The sequence below is a fragment of the Heterodontus francisci genome, chromosome 34, assembly GCF_036365525.1.
Source record: "Heterodontus francisci isolate sHetFra1 chromosome 34, sHetFra1.hap1, whole genome shotgun sequence".
NCBI lineage: Eukaryota > Metazoa > Chordata > Chondrichthyes > Heterodontiformes > Heterodontidae > Heterodontus > Heterodontus francisci.
Window position 1 is genome coordinate 15,327,548 of NC_090404.1, and position 20,681 is coordinate 15,348,228.

At 52.7% G+C, this 20,681-nt stretch overlaps 1 protein-coding gene across 2 annotated transcripts in view; it reads right to left on the reverse strand.

Annotated features, from left to right (window-relative positions):
* The window catches only part of ndrg2 (NDRG family member 2), a 116,363-nt gene that overhangs the window by 89,001 nt on the left and 6,681 nt on the right, over nt 1-20,681 (reverse strand). For both annotated transcript variants that reach the window (XM_068014455.1, XM_068014453.1), the window contains exon 2: nt 9,649-9,782. The gene's annotated coding sequence lies outside the window, so the exon portion shown is untranslated. The remainder of the gene's footprint in view (nt 1-9,648; nt 9,783-20,681) is intronic.

Here is a 20,681-nt window from a genome sequence, read left to right on the forward strand (position 1 = left end):
CGACGCCCACTTCCCATGAAAGAATAACTGGAAAAAAAAAGGTTAATACGGCAATTAAAACAAAGCACTGGGCTTCAGTTTCAAGAGGAATAGAATTCAAAACAGAGAAGTTATGTTCAGCTTGAACCTTGGCTAGACCGCACTTGGAGTCACTGTGATCAGCTCTGCTCTCGGTATTCCATAAAGGAAAGGGAGGCACTGGAGAGGGTGTAAAAAAGATTCATGCAGACGATACCAGAATTGTGGGGGAGGGGGGGGGGCATAACAGTCAGGAAAGACTATAAGAGGCTGGGTCTCTTATCCCTAGAAAAGAGAAGACTTGAAGTGGGTGACCTATTAGAGGCCTTCGAGATTACGAAGGAAAAAGAAAGGCTTGCACTTGAGGACGTGCTAAAAGCACCTACAGCCAATGGAAATACATCGGAAATGTAGTCACTCCTGCAAAGTAGGAAACACGGCAGGCAATCTGCGCACAGCAAGCTCCCAAATACAGCAATCCGACAGATGGCGAGGTCATTTGCGTCAGAGACCAGTGTCATGAATGGATGACACCCCCACTGTAAATTGTGGTGTGTGCATTTGAGTATTAATGTCAACCACAGCAACTTGAAAGGGTCTAGTTTTCGGACCCAGGAAACCCCTATCCCAATTGTCTGGACTTGAAACTGTAACAGTTTGAGGGCACAGCCTGTTTTCAATCCACAGCTGCCTTTGGTTCAGTTTAGCCCAGCTGCCGAAAGCTGCACACTTCTCTCTAAGGCACAATCTGCAAGGAGCCAGAAAATTAAAGAAAACACAGACTGCAAACAGCGCAGAAAAATTAAAGACACAGTCTGCAAAAGAAACTAGCAAGAAAACTTGCCTTCCGCTAGCTTCCTCTCCATCTAAGGAAAAGGTGACTTCAGCCAAATCAAGCTATCTCCATTTAGCTTCGAGAGTGCGAAGAAGAAGAAATTTAGTCGTTCAATAGTACAGAACTTGAATATTGCTGAAAATAGAGACATGTTGTCGAAGCTTTTTGTCTTGCACTCATCAGGACACTCCACAAGAAGAACCAATGTAAGGGAAACAACAACTTATATTGCATGAGAAGACAGTGATGATTGGTTGGCAAGTGAACTCTGATTGGTAGAGGCGTTGCCATGGAGAATGCACCAGTTTTCAGTGACTGACAATCAACTGCCAAACATTGTTTGAAATTTAAACCAGGCAGCTTGACGCTGATTGGTCAAGGCATTGCCCTGAGGAATAAACCAGCATTCCAAACAAAAGCCAAACTGCCAAACAAAGCTTGACAGTTAACTGTCAAGTCATTTATTATCAGGGTTTAAGGGAGGGAAAAATTCAATCACTAATCCGCTTACGGACAGGTGGGTGAAAAAGAGACATTTGGATAGAGAAAATAAAAAGTTCAACTAACCGTTCGTAACCCCCGAACTTGAGAACATCAACATAAAAGAGTCACTAATAAATCCGACGGGGAATTCAGGAGAAACGTCTTCACCCAGAGAGCAGGGAGAATGTGGAACTCACTACCACAGGGAGTGGGTTGAGGCAAAGAGCATCGAGGAATTTATGGGCAAGCCGGATAAACACGGGAGGGAGAAAGGTGATAGAAGGACATGCTGATGGGGTGAGATCAAGTAGAGTGAGAGGGGGTTCAGGCGGGTGCATAGGGAGTTAGGAAGTAAGTTGAAAAGTAGGACCTCAGGATTACTACCAGTGCCACGTGCTAGTCAGAGTAGGAATAGCAGGATATATTGGCTGAATATGTGGCTGAAGAGATGGTGTGAGGGGGAGGGTTTTAGATTCCTGGGACATTGGGACCGGTTCTGGGGGAGGTGGGACCAGTACAAACTGGATGGGTTACACCTGGGCAGGACCGGGACTGATGTCCTCGGGGGAGTATTTGCTAGAGTGGTTGGGGAGGGTTTAAACTAAAATGGCAGGGGGATGGGAACCTTTGCAAGGAGTCAGAGGAGGGGGGATCAAAGACAAGAACAAAAAACAGTAAGGGGAATAAAATTGATAGGCAGAGAAATCAAGGGCCAGAAACAAACAGGGCCACAGTGACAAATAGTGGGAAGGGGACAAGTACTGTTAAAAAGACAAGCCTTAAGGCTTTGTGCCTTAACGCGCGGATCATTCGCAATAAAGTGGATGAATTAATCACGCAAATAGATGTAAACGTGGGTATGATATAGTCGGGATTACGGAGACATGGCTGCAAGGTGACCAGGGATGGGAAATGAACATCCAGGGGTATTCAATATTTAGGAAGAACAGACAAAAAGTAAAAGGCGGTGGAGTTGCATTGCTGGTTAAAGAGGAAATTAACACAATAGTGAGGAAGGATATTAGCTCTGACGATGTGGAATCTGTATGGGTAGAGCTGAGAAACACTAAGGGGCAAAAAACGTTAGTGGGGGTTGTATATAGACCCACAAACTATAGTGGTGATGTTGGGAATAGCATTAAACAGGAAATTAGAGATGCATGCGATAAAGGAACATCTGTAATTATGGGTGACTTTAATCTGCATATAGATTGGACAAATCAAATTAGTCACAATACCGTAGAGGAGGAATTCATGGAGTGTATACGGGATGGTTTTCTGGACCAATACGTTGAGGAACCAACTAGAGAACAGGCCATCCTCGACCGGGTATTGTGTAATGAGAGAGGAATAATTGACAATCTAGTTGTGCGAGACCCCTTGGGGATGAGTGACCATAATATGATAGAATTCTTCATCAAAATGGAAAGTGACGTAGTTGATTCTGAGACTAGGATCCTGAATCTTAATAAAGGAAACTAAGAAGGTATGAGGCGCGAGTTGGCCATGATAGATTGGGAAACGTTACTTAAAGGGATGACGGTGGAAAGGCAATGGCAAACATTTAGAGTGCATGGATGAACTGCAACAATTGTTTATCCCTGTCCGGCGCAAAAGTAAAACGGGAAAGATTGCCAAACCATGGCTTACAAGGGAAATTAGAGAAAGCATTAGATCCAAGGAAGAGGCATACAAATTCGCCAGAAAAAACAACAAACCCTGAGGATTGGGAGCAGTTTAGAATTCAGCAAAGGAGGACCAAGGGATTAAGAAGGGGAAAATAGAGTACGAGAGTGGACTGGAATCTTAATGTTCAAGGATATTTGAAGTTCTGGAAGAGTAGACAGAAAGGAAAAGGAGGTGGGGTAGCTTTGCTATTCAAGGAAGGGTTCGGTACAGCTGTGAGTAATGATATGGGTGCTATAGATCGTGATGTAGAATCAGTTTGGGTGGAAATAAGGAATAGCAAAGGAAAGAAATCACAGGTGGGAGTGGTCTCTAGGCACCCAAGGAAATGCCTCGCTGTAGGACAAAATATTAATCAGGAAATAATGGAGGCGTGTAAGAAGGGCACTGCAATTATCATGGGTGATTTTAATCTGCATATAGACTGGAAAAATCAAATTGGCAAGGGTAGCATGGAAGTCGAATTTGTAGAGTGAATCAGGGATTGTTACTTAGAGCAATATGTTGCAGAACCTGCCAGGGAACAGGCTATTTTAGATTTGGTATTGTGTAAGGAGGTAGGATTAATAAGAGATCTCGTAGTTAAGGATCCTCGAGGGGGAAGCGATAATAACATGGTAGAATTTCAAATTCAGTTTGAGGGTGAGCAACTCGGGTCTCAAACCAGTGTCTTCAACTTAAACAAGGGCAATTACAGAGGTATGAAGAAAGAGTTGTCTAAAGCGGGCTGGGAAAATAGACTACAGGGGAAGTCAATAGATGAGCAGTGGCAGACTTTTAAGCAGATATTTCATAACAGTCAACAAACATTTATTCGAGTCAGAAGGAAGGACTCGAAGAGAACGATGAACCACCCGTGGATAACAAAGGAAGTTAAGGAGAGTATCAAATCAAAAACAAAGGCCTACAATGCATCGAAAACGAGTGGCAGGCCAGAGGATTGGGAAGCTTTTAGAAACCAGCAGCAGATGACTAAAAAACTAATAAAGAGGGAGGAAATTGATTATGAGAGTAAATTGGCAAGAAATATAAAAACAAACAGTAAGAGCTTCTATGGGTATATTAAAAGGAAGAGAGTAGCTAAAGTAAGTGTGGGGCCCTTAGAGGATGAGACTGGGGAATTAGTAACAGGGAACAGGGAAATGGCAGATAATTTAACCCAATCAGTCTTCACGGTGGAGGACACTATAAACATCCCAAAACTAATAGATGATCAAGGTGTAAATGGGAGGGAGGAACTTGTAACAATCTCGATCACGAGGGAAAAGGTGCTGGACAAACTGATGGGACTAAAGGCAGACAAGTCGCCAGGACCTGATGGCCTGCATCCAAGGGTTTTAAAAGTGGCTGCAGAGATAGTGGAGACATTGGTCATAATATAACAAAACTCACTGGATTCCAGTCTGGTACCAGCGGATTGGAAAACCGCTAATGTGACACCCCTATTCAAGAAAGGAGGGAGAAAGAAAGCAGGAAACTATAGACCAGTTAGCTTAACATCAGTCATTGGGAAAATGCTAGAGTCCATTATTAAGGAAGAAATAGCAGAAAAACAATGTAATCAAACAGAGTCAATATGGTTTTATGAAAGGGAAATCATGTTTGACAAATTTGTTTGAGTTCTTTGAGGATATAACAAGCAGAGTGGATAAAGGGGAACTGGTAGATGTGTATTTGGATTTTCAGAAGGTGTTTGATAAGGTGCCACATAAAAGGTTGTTGCACAAAATAAGAGTTCAGGGTATTGGGGGTAATGTGTTGGCATGGATTGAGGATTGACTAACACACAGAAGGCAGAGAGTCGAGATTAATGGGTGTTTTCCAGATTGGAAAGAGGTAACTAGTGGGGTGCCACAAGGATTGGTCCTAGGGCCTCAGCTATTTACTATCGACATTAATGACTTAGAGGAAGGGACAGAGTGTAGTGTATTCAAATTTGCTGACGATACAAAAATAGGTGGGAAGGTACGTTGTGATGAAGACACAAAGAATCTGTAAAGGGATATAGATAGGTTAAGTGAGTGGGCAAAAACTTGGCAAATGGAGTTCAATGTGGGAAAGTGTGAGGTCATCCATTTTGGTAGGAAGAATAAAAAGGCAGATTATTATTTAGATGGAGAAAGACTACAAAACACTGCAGTACAGAGGGATCTGGGTGTTCTTGTACATGAAACACAAAAAGTTAGCATGCAGGTGCAGCAAGTAATTAGGAAGGCAAATGGAATTTTGGCCTTTATTCCTTGGGGGTTAGAGTTTAAAAATAGGGAAGACTTGTTACAACTGTACAGGGTGTTGGTGAGGCCACACCTGGAGTACTGCGTACAGTTTTGGTCCCCGTATTTAAGGAAGGATATACTGGCATTGGAGACAGTTCAGGAAAGGTTCACTAGGCTGATTCCTGGGATGAAGTGGTTGACTTATCAAGAATGGCTAAACAGGTCAGGCCTTTATTCATTGGAGTTTAGAAGAATGAGAGGTGATCTTATAGAAACATATAAGATTTTAAGGGGGCTCGACAGAGTAGATGTTGAGAAGATGTTTCCACTAGTGGGGGAATCTCAAACTAGGGGACATAGTTACAGAATAAGGGGGCACATATTTAAAACTGAGATGCGAAGGAATTTCTTCTCTCAGAGGGTGGTGAATCTCTGGAATTCTCTACCTCAGAGAGTTGTGGAGGCTGGGTCACTAAATGTATTTCAGGAGATAGATAGATTTTTGAAAGCTCAGGGAGTCGATGGTTATGCGGAGCAGGCCCGAAAGAGATGTTGAGGTCTGGGGCAGATCAGTCATGATCTTATTAAATGGTGGGGCAGGCTTGAGGGGCTGAATGGCCTACTCCTGCTCCTATTTCTTATGTTTCTTACGTTCTCATGTCTAATATAAGCTTGTGGGGAACATAAAAACTGACTGTGAAAGTTTCTATAGGTATGTGAAGAGAAAAAGATTGGTGAAGACAAATGTAGGTCCCTTACCGTCAGAAACAGGGGAATTTATTATGGGGAGCAAAGAAATGGCTGACCAACTAAATGCATGCTTTGGTTCTGTCTTCACAAAGCAGGACACAGAAATGTTGGGGAACACAGGGTTTAGTGAGAGGGAGGTACTGAAGGAAATCAATAATAGTGGAGAGATGGTGTTGGGGAAATTAATGGGATTGAAGGCCGATAAATCCTAGGGCCTGATAATGTACATCCCTAAGTTTTCAACAAAGAGTTAGATATAGCTCTTGAGGTGTAAGGGAGCAAAGGATATGGGGGGAAAGCGAGTACAGGTTACTGAGTTGGATGATCAGCCATGATCATAATGAATGGCGGAGCAGGATCGAAGGGCCGAATGGCCTACTCCTGCTCCAATTTTCTATGTTTCTATGAAAACACATATCATGGAGCAGTTGGGCCCAATGGCCTCTCTCTCTGCTGTAAATACTACGCTATTTCCAGATTTGAACAAGAAACGAATCGAAGTTCTCAAGCTGCCGGGGTGCGCGGGGCCATTTGACCTGCCGTTCCCTGGATTTCGGAATACTAGTCCCCTGACCACTACACTGCCCCTACTCTGCTTGACAGTTACTGCGAGGGGAGAGCCGGAAACGGGCTCGCTCAAACCGAGACAGTCTTTTCCTTTTCTCCGATCTCTGCTTTGCCTAAGGGCTGGCCCCTGACTTGGAGGCCGGCAGTTCAAGCCTAGGCCGCATTCCAGCAGTGCGAGAGGAAAACACACACACCCACATACACACAGATGGAAATTAGATACTGACTCTGCTTTTCCCAGGAAGCTGACTCTGCAGGTCCGGCTCAAACCAGCTCCAGCAGACCACAACAAGAGCGAGCTGCAAGGGGGCGGAGAAGTGCCATTGACCATGCAGTTACATAACAACCTTCTCCAAAGGCCTGTCTTCCCCGTGCCTTATTTACACACAGAGGACTCTTTGAATCACAACGCTGGGAACAGAAGAGGCTGGGATGACGGGGATTTTTGCTCCCTCTGTCCCTGCCTGACCCCGAATTCAATGGGAGCACTGGTCCTGCAGACTGAGAAGGGCACCCTTTGATGGGGAAAGTGTAGAGGGAGCTTTACTCTGTATCTAACCCCGTGTTGTTCCTGTCCTGGGAATGTTTGATGGGGACAGTGTAGAGGGAGCTTTACTCTGTCTCTAACCCCGTGCTGTACCTGTCCTGGGAGTGTCTCGGTACAGGATAGATGCTGTACATCACAGGCCACAAGCCTGTCGACGTGCTTCATCACTTAACAGCACCCTGGCTCTCTCCAGCTCACTCCTGCCTGATGTGCCTTAAGCAGAAACACAAAGGTCACGTACAAAATGGACCTATGAAGGAACAGCTGTCACAACAGAAGCCGACAGCAAGGGTGGGCCTGGAGATTCTCAGCACTGCAAGAGCAATTGGGAGTTCGCAACCCGAGAAACCACGAAAGGAAAAAGGTCAACGTGGATTTGTGTAAGGTCGGTCATGCCTGACTAATCTGCTTCTAATTGGCCTATTCCTGTTCCCGAGTCCCTCCTCGGCAACTGCAGTGCCGGGCGAGCGACGTTGCCATGGCGACGGGTTTCCTTTGTGCACCAGCGTGGCCCAAATGGTGGTCATTTTAGTGATTAAAATGGCGCACATTCACTGGAAATTTTTGTTGGAGAATATTGAGGCAACAATGTTGGTTCGGGTGTTGGCGAGCGAGAATCTCTCACACCCCACCCCCCCCCCCCCTTCTCACCTGTAGTTGACTTTGACCCTCCCATCCAAGGGGTCAGAGACGGGTGAAAGGTCAGTGTCTGACCTCACTGCCCCAACCCAGTCCCCCTCTCAAACCCCCCTCCACCCCTCTCGAGATCGCCTCCGACCGGCTGCGTTGACAGCTCGGCGTCAAACAGTGCGGCGCAGGCTTGTAAACGCCACCTGGGAGGTGCCGACGGCCCTTCGAACATCAAAGGGGCGACCCAGCAGCTTGGGCACGACCTGTGCCGTTCTCGGCGAGCCCGTCGTCAGGGAACTGCCAAGCGGAACCCCGAGTGTTGGCATGGCGACGCTGGGGAGTGCGGGGGTGGGGAAGTTGAAGAGAAACAGCTCCTGGCATGGGATGACTGAGGGATTGCAGCACCTCCTCCCTTTCTCTGCGTTTCCCTCCGAATTGACCCTCCCCACCCTTGCCCCGACCGTCTCTTCACCCTTAGCGAGGTGGAGGGGCAGAGTGAGGAGGAGACGGGCTCCACAATCAACAGACCTCCTCCATTACTTCACTGCGTGTACAGTCTCCTACCCCGGGTCACTGCGAGTCGTCCCGGAGATCCTTGGAAACTGGGGGACTGCTATCGTTTCCGGGCTCAGGTGATTGGGGGAGGGGAGGTGGGAACTTCCTAATGATAATCGGGTATTGGGGTGAGTGTTGGCGGGAGGCTGCTTCCTCCCCAGGTTGAAGTGCCACAGGCAGTCACTGCCTGGACCGATGGAGAACCTGTGACTTACTGGAGGTGGAGGGGGACATGAGGCAGCGAGTGTGACAGCCCTGTCCCAGCCGGGGTTCAGGACTGGAGCAGGAAGGAGTGAGGAATTAGAAAACCTCTGTATTCAAGACCCAGAGAGAGAGGCAGAGAGAGAGGGAAGGGGAGAGAGGGGGGGAAAGAGAGAGAGAGAGAAATGGAGGGAAAGAGAGGGAGAGGAAGAAAGAGAAAGAGAATGAGGAGGCAGATTGAAAGAAAGGGTGGGAGAGAGGATGAACAGACAGAGAGAGAGACACAGAGACAGAGACACAGAGAGATACGAAGAGAGTGACAGAGAAAGACAGAGAGGGAGAGAGAGAGACAGAGACAGACAGACACAGAGAGAGAGACAGACAGACAGAAAGAGACAAGGAGAGAGAGAGCGAACAGAAAGAGACACTGAGAGACAGTGACAGAGAGAAAGAGAGTGACAGAGAGGGAGAGAGAGACAGAGACAGACAGAGAGACAGACAGACAGACAGAAAGAGACACGGAGAAAGAGAGCGACACAGAAAGAGACACTGAGAGACAGTGAAAGAGAAAGACAGAGAGAGACAGAGACAGAGACAGAAACAGAGAGAAAGAGGGTCAAAGAGACAGAGAGAGACAGAGACAGAAACAGAGAGAAAGAGGGTCAAAGAGACAGAGAGGGAGACAGGGAGAGAGAAAGAGAGAGGGAGCAAGAGAATGAATGGTGTGACTTGAAAACAGGGGAGCCTCTATTATCCCCCCTCCACTTTGGGATGAGCTGGACACTCTGGGACTAAACACCGTGCAGGATGTCACCTCCGTGCACAGCTGTGAACATCTGTCTGACACAAACAACCTCAAATGCCAAGGGAGGTTTATATTCCCTTCCGGTCAGTCACATTGTACTCCATTCCCATGCTCTGAGAGAGAGAGAGAGAGAGAGAGAGAGAGAGAAAGAAGCTGCATTTAGGTAGCGCCTGGGGTGGGGGAAGCATCAGCCCCGGAGAGCGGGCCACTGAGCCACAGTTGAGGCTGTAAGACGAGAGGAATTATACAGATATGTCCTACAGGAGTTGTGACAGGTTCCCACACAGTTAACGCATGGCGCCCCGTACAAAGAAATATACTTTCAACGGAAGAGCAAAGCTTTCCTTCAACCGACCTTATCTGCTGGTTGCAGCCCAGGAGAAATCCGGAGCGTTTTGAGCGCAGTCCACGGACAGCAGCCCCGATGGGATGAACCCGGAGACGGCCCCGGTTTGAAGTTTGGTTCCCCGATCGACGGGCAGGAATCACCTGGAGGGAGAAGCAGATAGCTGAGTGACCGAGGCTACCCCTGCTCCGGGACTCACCTGGGCTGGATCCCGCCAGTGCAGTGACAGGGCTGCCTGCCACCGAGAGGGCGAGGTCGCACCCTCCCCACTGCCAAATACCCGCCCCCAACTATCCCCACTGCCCCCCTCCGCTCAATCACCCCATCCACCCAACACACCGGCCCCGCCAAGCTCCCGAAGGCCCCATTCTCTCCACCCCCTACCCAACTCTACCCACTTCGCCCAACCTCTCAACCACCCTATTCTCCCTCCAACCCCCTCATCCCCTCGACACGCCTCCCACATCGCCCTCCCTCCCTCTCTCTGAAGAAACCCTCCCCTCAGTCCCATTCTCTCCCATTCGGCCCATCGCCCTGTGCTCTCTCTCTATCTGAAGGAGTCTCCCCTCAGTCCCATTACCCCATTCAGCCCATCGCCCTGTGCTCTCTCTCTCTCTCTCTCTGAAGGAGTCTCCCCTCAGTCCCATTACCCCATTCAGCCCATCGCCCTGTGCTCTCTCTCTCTCTCTCTCTGAAGGAGACTCCCCTCAGTCCCTTTACCCCATTCAGCCCATCGCCCTGTGCTCTCTCTCTCCCTCTCTCTCTGAAGGAGTCTCCCCTCAGTCCCATTCCCCCCCATTCAGCCCATCGCCCTGTGCTCTCTCTCTCTCTTTCTCTGAAGGAGTCTCCCCTCAGTCCCATTACCCCATTCAGCCCATAGCCCTGTGCTCTCTCTCTCTCTCTCTGAAGGAGTCTCCCCTCAGTCCATTCCCCCATTCGGCCCATCGCCCTGAGCTCTCTCTCTCTCTCTCTCTCACTCTAAAGGAGCTCTCCCCTCAGTCTCATTCCCCCATTCAGCCCATCACCCTGTGCTCTCTCTCTCTCTCTCTCTCTGAAGGAGCTCTCCCCTCAGTCCCATTCCCCCATTCAGCCCATCACCCTGTGCTCTCTCTCTCTCTCTCTCTGATGGAGTCCCCGCTCAGTCCCATTCCGCCCCATTCGGCCCATCGCCCTGTGCTCTCTCTCTCTCTCTCTCACTCTCTCTGAAGGAGTCTCCCCCCAGTCCCATTCCCCCCCATTCAGCCCATCACCCTGTGCTCTCTCTCTCTCTCTCTGAAGGAGTCTCCCCTCAGTCCCATTACCCCATTCAACCCATCGGCCTGTGCTCTCTCTCTCTCTCTCTGAAGGAGTCTCCCCTCAGTCCATTCCCCCATTTGGCCCATCGCCCTGTGCTCTCTCCCTCTCACTCACTCTGAAGGAGCTCTCCCCTCAGTCCCATTCCCCCATTCAGCCCAGCACTCTGTGCTCTCTCGCGCTCTCTGAAGGAGTCTCCCCTCAGTCCATTCCCCCATTCGGCCCATCGCCCTGTGCTCTCTCTCTCACTCTCTCTCTCTCTGAAGGAGTCTCCCCTCAGTCCATTCCCCCATTCGGCCCATCGCCTTGTGCTCTCTCCCTCTCTCTCTCTCTCTGAAGGAGTCTCCCCTCAGTTCCATTCCCCCATTCAGCCCATCACCCTGTGCTCTCTCTCTCTCTCTCTCTCTCTGAAGGAGTCTCCCCTCAGTCCCATTACCCCATTCAACCCATCGCCCTGTGCTCTCTCTCTCTCTCTCTGAAGGAGTCTCCCCTCAGTCTCATTCCCCCATTTGGCCCATCACTCTGTTGTCTCTCTCTCTCTCTCTCTCTGAAGGAGTCTCCCCTCAGTCCATTCCCCCATTTGGCCCATCGCCCTGTGCTCTCTCCCTCTCTCTCTCTCTGAAGGAGTCTCCCCTCAGTCCATTCCCCCATTCAACCCATCGCCCTGTGCTCTCTCCCTCTCTCTCTCTCTGAAGGAGTCTCCCCTCAGTCCATTCCCCCATTCGGCCCATCGCCTTGTGCTCTCTCCCACTCTCTCTCTCTCTGAAGGAGTCTCCCCTCAGTCTCATTCCCCCATTCGGCCCATCGCCCTGTGCCGTCTCTCTCTCTCTCTCTGAAGGAGTCTCCCCTCAATCCCATTCCCCCATTCAGCCCATCGCCCTGTGCTCTCTCTCTCTGTCTGAAGGAGTCTCCGCTCAGTCCCATTCCCACCATTCGGCCCATAGCCCTATGCTCTCTCTCTCTCTCTGAAGGAGCTCTCCCCTCAGTCCATTCCCCAATTCAGCCCATCGCCCTGTGCTCTCTCTCTCTCTTTCTCTGAAGGAGTCTCCCCTCAGTCCCATGACCCCATTCAGCCCATCGCCCTGTGCTCTCTCTTTCTCTCTCTCTCTCTCTCTCTCTCTCTCTCTCTCTCTCTGAAGGAGTCTCCCCTCGGTCCATTCCCCCATTCGGCCCATCGCCCTGTGCCCTCTCTCTCTCTCTCACTCTAAAGGAGCTCTCCCCTCAGTCCCATTCCCCCATTCAGCCCATCACCCTGTGCTCTCTCTCTCTCTCTGAAGGAGTCTCCCCTCAGTCCTTTCCCCTATTCGGCCCATCGCCCAGTGCTCTCTCTCTCTCTCTCTGAAGGAGTCTCCCCTCAGTCCATTCCCCCATTCAGCCCATCACCCTGTGCTCTCTCTCTCTCTCTCTCTCTCTCTGAAGGAGTCTCCCCTCAGTCCCATTCCCCCATTCAGCCCATCACCCTGTGCTCTCTCTCTCTCTCTCTGAAGGAGTCTCCGCTCAGTCCCATTCCGCCCCATTCGGCCCATCGCCCTGTGCTCTCTCTCTCTCTCTCTCTCTGAAGGAGTCTCCTCCCAGTCCCATTCCCCCCCATTCAGCCCATCACCCTGTGCTCTCTCTCTGTTCTCTGAAGGAGTCTCCCCTCAGTCCCATTACCCCATTCAGCCCATCGCCCTGTGCTCTCTCTCTCTCTCTCTGAAGGATTCTCAACTCAGTCCCATTCCGCCCCATTCGGCCCATCGCCCTGTGCTCTCTCTCTCTCTCTCTCTCTGAAGGAGTCTCCTCCCAGTCCCATTCCCCCCCATTCAGCCCATCACCCTGTGCTCTCTCTCTGTTCTCTGAAGGAGTCTCCCCTCAGTCCCATTACCCCATTCAGCCCATCGCCCTATGCTCTCTCTCTCTCTCTCTGAAGGAGTCTCCCCTCAGTCTCATTCCCCCATTCGGCCCATCGCCCTATGCTCTCTCTCTCTCTGAAGGAGTCTCCCCTCAGTCCATTCCCCCATTCAGCCCATCACCCTGTGCTCTCTCTCTCTCTCTCTCTCTCTCTGAAGGAGCTCTCCCCTCAGTCCCATTCCCCCATTCAGCCCATCACCCTGTGCTCTCTCTCTCTCTCTCTGAAGGAGTCTCCGCTCAGTCCCATTCCGCCCCATTCGGCCCATCGCCCTGTGCTCTCTCTCTCTCTCTCTCTCTGAAGGAGTCACCTCCCAGTCCCATTCCCCCCCATTCAGCCCATCACCCTGTGCTCTCTCTCTGTTCTCTGAAGGAGTCTCCCCTCAGTCCCATTACCCCATTCAGCCCATCGCCCTGTGCTCTCTCTCTCTCTCTCTGAAGGATTCTCAACTCAGTCCCATTCCCCCATTCAGCACATCACCCTATGCTCTCTCTCTCTCTCTCTGAAGGAGTCTCCCCTCAGTCTCATTCCCCCATTCGGCCCATCGCCCTATGCTCTCTCTCTCTCTGAAGGAGTCTCCCCTCAGTCCATTCCCCCATTCAGCCCATCACCCTGTGCTCTCTCTCTCTCTCTCTCTCTCTCTGAAGGAGCTCTCCCCTCAGTCCCATTCCCCCATTCAGCCCATCGCCCTGTGCTCTCTCCCTCTCACTCACTCTGAAGGAGCTCTCCCCTCAGTCCCATTCCCCCATTCAGCCCATCGCCCTGTGCTCTCTCTCTCACTCTCTCTCTCTCTGAAGGAGTCTCCCCTCAGTCCCATTCCCCCATTCAGCCCAGCACCCAGTGCTCTCTCGCTCTCTCTGAAGGAGTCTCCCCTCAGTCCATTCCCCCATTCGGCCCATCGCCCTGTGCTCTCTCTCTCACTCTCTCTCTCTCTGAAGGAGTCTCCCCTCAGTCCCATTACCCCATTCAGCCCATCGCCCTGTGCTCTCTCTCTCTCTCTCTGAAGGAGTCTCCCCTCAGTCCATTCCCCCATTCGGCCCATCGCCCTATGCTCTCTCTCTCTCTGAAGGAGCTCTCCCCTCAGTCCATTCCCCAATTCAGCCCATCGCCCTGTGCTCTCTCTCTCTCTCTCTCTGTCTGAAGGAGTCTCCCCTCAGTCCATCCCCCATTCGGTCCATCACCCTGTGCTCTCTCTCTCTTTCCCTCTCTCTATCTCTCTGAAGGAGTCTCCCCTCAGTCCCAGTCCCCCCATTCGGCCCATCGTCCTGTGCTCTCTCTCTCTCTCGCTCTCTCTGAAGGAGTCTCCCCTCAGTCCATCCCCCATTCGGTCCATCACCCTGTGCTCTCTCTCTCTTTCTCGCTCTCTCTCTGAAGGAGTCTTCCCTCAGTCCCATTCCCCCATTCGGTCCATCGCCCTGTGTTATCTCTCTCTCTCGCTCTCTCTGGAGTCTTCCCTCAGTCCCATTCCCCCCATTCGGCCCATCACCCTGTGCTCTCTCTCTCTCTCTGAAGGAGTCTCCCCACATTCCCATTCTCCCCCATTCGGCCCATCGCCCTGTGCTCTCTCTCTCTCTCTCTCTCTGAAGGAGTCTCCCCTCAGTCCCATTCCACACCCCCCCCCCATTCAGCCCATCTCCCTGCGTTCTCTCTCTCTCCCTCTCAGAAGGAGTCTCCCCACAGTGCCATTCCCCCCCCTTTTCGGCCCATCGCCCTGTGCTCTCTCTCTCTCTGAAGGAGCTCTCCCCTCAGTCCCATTCCCCCATTCAGCCCATCGCCCTGTGCTCTCTCTCCCTCTCTCTCTCTCTCTGAAGGAGCTCTCCCCTCAGTCCCATTCCCCCATTCAGCCCATCGCCCTGTGCTCTCTCTCCCTCTCTCTCTCTCTCTGAAGGAGCTCTCCCCTCAGTCCCATTCCCCCATTCAGCCCATCACCCTGTGCTCTCTCTCTCTCTCTCTCTCTCTGAAGGAGTCTCCCCTCAGTCTCATTCCCCCATTTGGCCCATCACTCTGTTGTCTCTCTCTCTCTCTCTCTCTGAAGGAGTCTCCCCTCAGTCCCATTACCCCATTCAGCCCATCGCCCTGTGCTCTCTCTCTCCCTCTCTCTCTGAAGGAGTCTCCCCTCAGTCCCATTCCCCCCCATTCAGCCCATCGCCCTATGCTCTCTCTCTCTGTCTCTGAAGGAGTCTCCCCTCAGTCTCATTCCCCCATTCGGCCCATCGCCCTATGCTCTCTCTCTCTCTCTCTGAAGGAGTCTCCCCTCAGTCCATTCCCCCATTTGGCCCATCGCCCTGTGCTCTCTCCCTCTCTCTCTCTCTGAAGGAGTCTCCCCTCAGTCCATTCCCCCATTCAACCCATCGCCCTGTGCTCTCTCTCTCTCTCTCTCTGAAGGAGTCTCCCCTCAGTCCATTCCCCCATTCGGCCCATCGCCTTGTGCTCTCTCCCACTCTCTCTCTCTCTGAAGGAGTCTCCCCTCAGTCCATTCCCCCATTCAACCCATCACCCTGTGCTCTCTCTCTCTCTCTCTCTGAAGGAGTCTCCCCTCAGTCTCATTCCCCCATTCGGCCCATCACTCTGTTGTCTCTCTCTCTCTCTCTCTCTGAAGGAGTCTCCCCTCAGTCTCATACCCCCATTCGGCCCATCGCCCTATGCTCTCTCTCTCTCTCCTTCTCTGAAGTAGTCTCCCCTCAGTCTCATTCCCCCCTTCGGCCCATCGCCCTGTGCCGTCTCTCTCTCTCTCTCTCTGAAGGAGTCTCCCCTCAATCCCATTCCCCCATTCAGCCCATCGCCCTGTGCTCTCTCTCTCTGTCTGAAGGAGTCTCCGCTCAGTCCCATTCCCACCATTCGGCCCATAGCCCTATGCTCTCTCTCTCTCTCTGAAGGAGCTCTCCCCTCAGTCCATTCCCCAATTCAGCCCATCGCCCTGTGCTCTCTCTCTCTCTTTCTCTGAAGGAGTCTCCCCTCAGTCCCATGACCCCATGCAGCCCATCGCCCTGTGCTCTCTCTCTCTCTCTCTCTCTCTCTCTCTCTCTCTGAAGGAGTCTCCCCTCAGTCCATTCCCCCATTCGGCCCATCGCCCTGTGCTCTCTCTCTCTCTCTCACTCTAAAGGAGCTCTCCCCTCAGTCCCATTCCCCCATTCAGCCCATCACCCTGTGCTCTCTCTCTCTCTCTGAAGGAGTCTCCCCTCAGTCCTTTCCCCTATTCGGCCCATCGCCCAGTGCTCTCTCTCTCTCTCTCTGAAGGAGTCTCCCCTCAGTCCATTCCCCCATTCAGCCCATCACCCTGTGCTCTCTCTCTCTCTCTCTCTGAAGGAGCTCTCCCCTCAGTCCCATTCCCCCATTCAGCCCATCACCCTGTGCTCTCTCTCTCTCTCTCTCTGAAGGAGTCTCCGCTCAGTCCCATTCCGCCCCATTCGGCCCATCGCCCTGTGCTCTCTCTCTCTCTCTCTCTCTGAAGGAGTCTCCCCCCAGTCCCATTCCCCCCCATTCAGCCCATCACCCTGTGCTCTCTCTCTGTTCTCTGAAGGAGTCTCCCCTCAGTCCCATTACCCCATTCAGCCCATCGCCCTGTGCTCTCTCTCTCTCTCTCTGAAGGATTCTCAACTCAGTCCCATTCCCCCATTCAGCCCATCACCCTATGCTCTCTCTCTCTCTCTCTGAAGGAGTCTCCCCTCAGTCCCATTACCCCATTCAGCCCATCGCCCTGTGCTCTCTCTCTCTCTCTCTGAAGGATTCTCAACTCAGTCTCATTCCCCCATTCGGCCCATCGCCCTATGCTCTCTCTCTCTCTGAAGGAGTCTCCCCTCAGTCCATTCCCCCATTTGGCCCATCGCCCTGTGCTCTCTCCCTCTCACTCACTCTGAAGGAGCTCTCCCCTCAGTCCCATTCCCCCATTCAGCCCAGCACCCAGTGCTCTCTCGCTCTCTCTGAAGGAGTCTCCCCTCAGTCCATTCCCCCATTCGGCCCATCGCCCTGTGCTCTCTCTCTCACTCTCTCTCTCTCTGAAGGAGTCTCCCCTCAGTCCATTCCCCCATTCAGCCCATCGCCCTGTGCTCTCTCTCTCTCTCTCTGAAGGAGTCTCCCCTCAGTCCATTCCCCCATTCGGCCCATCGCCCTATGCTCTCTCTCTCTCTGAAGGAGCTCTCCCCTCAGTCCATTCCCCAATTCAGCCCATCGCCCTGTGCTCTCTCTCTCTCTCTCTCTGTCTGAAGGAGTCTCCCCTCAGTCCATCCCCCATTCGGTCCATCACCCTGTGCTCTCTCTCTCTTTCCCTCTCTCTATCTCTCTGAAGGAGTCTCCCCTCAGTCCCAGTCCCCCCATTCGGCCCATCGTCCTGTGCTCTCTCTCTCTCTCGCTCTCTCTGAAGGAGTCTCCCCTCAGTCCATCCCCCATTCGGTCCATCACCCTGTGCTCTCTCTCTCTTTCTCGCTCTCTCTCTGAAGGAGTCTTCCCTCAGTCCCATTCCCCCATTCGGTCCATCGCCCTGTGTTATCTCTCTCTCTCGCTCTCTCTGGAGTCTTCCCTCAGTCCCATTCCCCCCATTCGGCCCATCACCCTGTCCTCTCTCTCTCTCCCTCTCTCTGATGTAGTCTGCCATCTGTCCCATTCCCCCATTCGGTCCATCGCCCTGTGCTCTCTCTCTCTCTCTGAAGGAGTCTCCCCACATTCCCATTCTCCCCCATTCGGCCCATCGCCCTGTGCTCTCTCTCTCTCTCTCTCTCTGAAGGAGTCTCCCCTCAGTCCCATTCCACACCCCCCCCCCATTCAGCCCATCTCCCTGCGTTCTCTCTCTCTCCCTCTCAGAAGGAGTCTCCCCACAGTGCCATTCCCCCCCCTTTTCGGCCCATCGCCCTGTGCTCTCTCTCTCTCTGAAGGAGCTCTCCCCTCAGTCCCATTCCCCCATTCAGCCCATCGCCCTGTGCTCTCTCTCCCTCTCTCTCTCTCTCTGAAGGAGCTCTCCCCTCAGTCCCATTCCCCCATTCAGCCCATCACCCTGTGCTCTCTCTCTCTCTCTCTCTCTCTGAAGGAGTCTCCCCTCAGTCTCATTCCCCCATTTGGCCCATCACTCTGTTGTCTCTCTCTCTCTCTCTCTCTGAAGGAGTCTCCCCTCAGTCCCATTACCCCATTCAGCCCATCGCCCTGTGCTCTCTCTCTCCCTCTCTCTCTGAAGGAGTCTCCCCTCAGTCCCATTCCCCCCCATTCAGCCCATCGCCCTATGCTCTCTCTCTCTGTCTCTGAAGGAGTCTCCCCTCAGTCTCATTCCCCCATTCGGCCCATCGCCCTATGCTCTCTCTCTCTCTCTCTCTGAAGGAGTCTCCCCTCAGTCCATTCCCCCATTCGGCCCATCGCCTTGTGCTCTCTCCCACTCTCTCACTCTCTGAAGGAGTCTCCCCTCAGTCCCATTCCCCCATTCAGCCCATCACCCTGTGCTCTCTCTCTCTCTCTCTCTGAAGGAGTCTCCCCTCAGTCTCATTCCCCCATTCGGCCCATCACTCTGTTGTCTCTCTCTCTCTCTCTCTCTGAAGGAGTCTCCCCTCAGTCTCATACCCCCATTCGGCCCATCGCCCTATGCTCTCTCTCTCTCTCCTTCTCTGAAGTAGTCTCCCCTCAGTCTCATTCCCCCCTTCGGCCCATCGCCCTGTGCCGTCTCTCTCTCTCTCTCTGTCTGAAGGAGTCTCCCCTCAATCCCATTCCCCCATTCAGCCCATCGCCCTGTGCTCTCTCTCTCTGTCTGAAGGAGTCTCCGCTCAGTCCCATTCCCACCATTCGGCCCATAGCCCTATGCTCTCTCTCTCTCTCTGAAGGAGCTCTCCCCTCAGTCCATTCCCCAATTCAGCCCATCGCCCTGTGCTCTCTCTCTCTCTTTCTCTGAAGGAGTCTCCCCTCAGTCCCATGACCCCATTCAGCCCATCGCCCTGTGCTCTCTCTCTCTCTCTCTCTCTCTCTCTCTCTCTCTGAAGGAGTCTCCCCTCAGTCCATTCCCCCATTCGGCCCATCGCCCTGTGCTCTCTCTCTCTCTCTCACTCTAAAGGAGCTCTCCCCTCAGTCCCATTCCCCCATTCAGCCCATCACCCTGTGCTCTCTCTCTCTCTCTGAAGGAGTCTCCCCTCAGTCCTTTCCCCTATTCGGCCCATCGCCCAGTGCTCTCTCTCTCTCTCTCTGAAGGAGTCTCCCCTCAGTCCATTCCCCCATTCAGCCCATCACCCTGTGCTCTCTCCCTCTCTCTCTCTGAAGGAGCTCTCCCCTCAGTCCCATTCCCCCATTCAGCCCATCACCCTGTGCTCTCTCTCTCTCTCTCTCTGAAGGAGTCTCCGCTCAGTCCCATTCCGCCCCATTCGGCCCATCGCCCTGTGCTCTCTCTCTCTCTCTCTCTCTGAAGGAGTCTCCCCCCAGTCCCATTCCCCCCCATTCAGCCCATCACCCTGTGCTCTCTCTCTGTTCTCTGAAGGAGTCTCCCCTCAGTCCCATTACCCCATTCAGCCCATCGCCCTGTGCTCTCTCTCTCTCTCTCTGAAGGATTCTCAACTCAGTCCCATTCCCCCATTCAGCCCATCACCCTATGCTCTCTCTCTCTCTCTCTGAAGGAGTCTCCCCTCAGTCTCATTCCCCCATTCGGCCCATCGCCCTATGCTCTCTCTCTCTCTGAAGGAGTCTCCCCTCAGTCCATTCCCCCATTTGGCCCATCGCCCTGTGCTCTCTCCCTCTCACTCACTCTGACGGAGCTCTCCCCTCAGTCCCATTCCCCCATTCAGCCCAGCACCCAGTGCTCTCTCGCTCTCTCTGAAGGAGTCTCCCCTCAGTCCATTCCCCCATTCGGCCCATCGCCCTGTGCTCTCTCTCTCACTCTCTCTCTCTCTGAAGGAGTCTCCCCTCAGTCCCATTACCCCATTCAGCCCATCGCCCTGTACTCTCTCTCTCTCTCTCTGAAGGAGTCTCCCCTCAGTCCATTCCCCCATTCGGCCCATCGCCCTATGCTCTCTCTCTCTCTGAAGGAGCTCTCCCCTCAGTCCATTCCCCAATTCAGCCCATCGCCCTGTGCTCTCTCTCTCTCTCTCTCTGTCTGAAGGAGTCTCCCCTCAGTCCATCCCCCATTCGGTCCATCACCCTGTGCTCTCTCTCTCTTTCTCTCTCTCTATCTCTCTGAAGGAGTCTCCCCTCAGTCCCAGTCCCCCCATTCGGCCCATCGTCCTGTGCTCTCTCTCTCTCTCACTCTCTCTGAAGGAGTCTCCCCTCAGTCCATCCCCCATTCGGTCCATCACCCTGTGCTCTCTCTCTCTTTCTCTCTCTCTCTCTGAAGGAGTCTTCCCTCAGTCCCATTCCCCCATTCAGTCCATCGCCCTGTGTTATCTCTCTCTCTCTCTCTCTCTTGAGTCTTCCCTCAGTCCCATTCCCCCCATTCGGCCCATCACCCTGTGCTCTCTCTCTCTCCCTCTCTCTGATGTAGTCTGCCCTCAGTCCCATTCCCCCATTCGGTCCATCGCCCTGTGCTCTCTCTCTCTCTCTGAAGGAGTCTCCCCACATTCCCATTCTCCCCCATTCGGCCCATCGCCCTGTGCTCTCTCTCTCTCTCTCTCTCTGAAGGAGTCTCCCCTCAGTCCCATTCCACCCCCCCCCCCATTCAGCCCATCTCCCTGCGTTCTCTCTCTCTCCCTCTCAGAAGGAGTCTCCCCACAGTGCCATTCCCCCCCCTTTTCGGCCCATCGCCCTGTGCTCTCTCTCTCTCTCTCTGAAGGAGCTCTCCCCTCAGTCCCATTCCCCCATTCAGCCCATCGCCCTGTGCTCTCACTCCCTCTCTCTCTCTCTGAAGGAGCTCTCCCCTCAGTCCCATTCCCCCATTCAGCCCATCACCCTGTGCTCACTCTCTCTC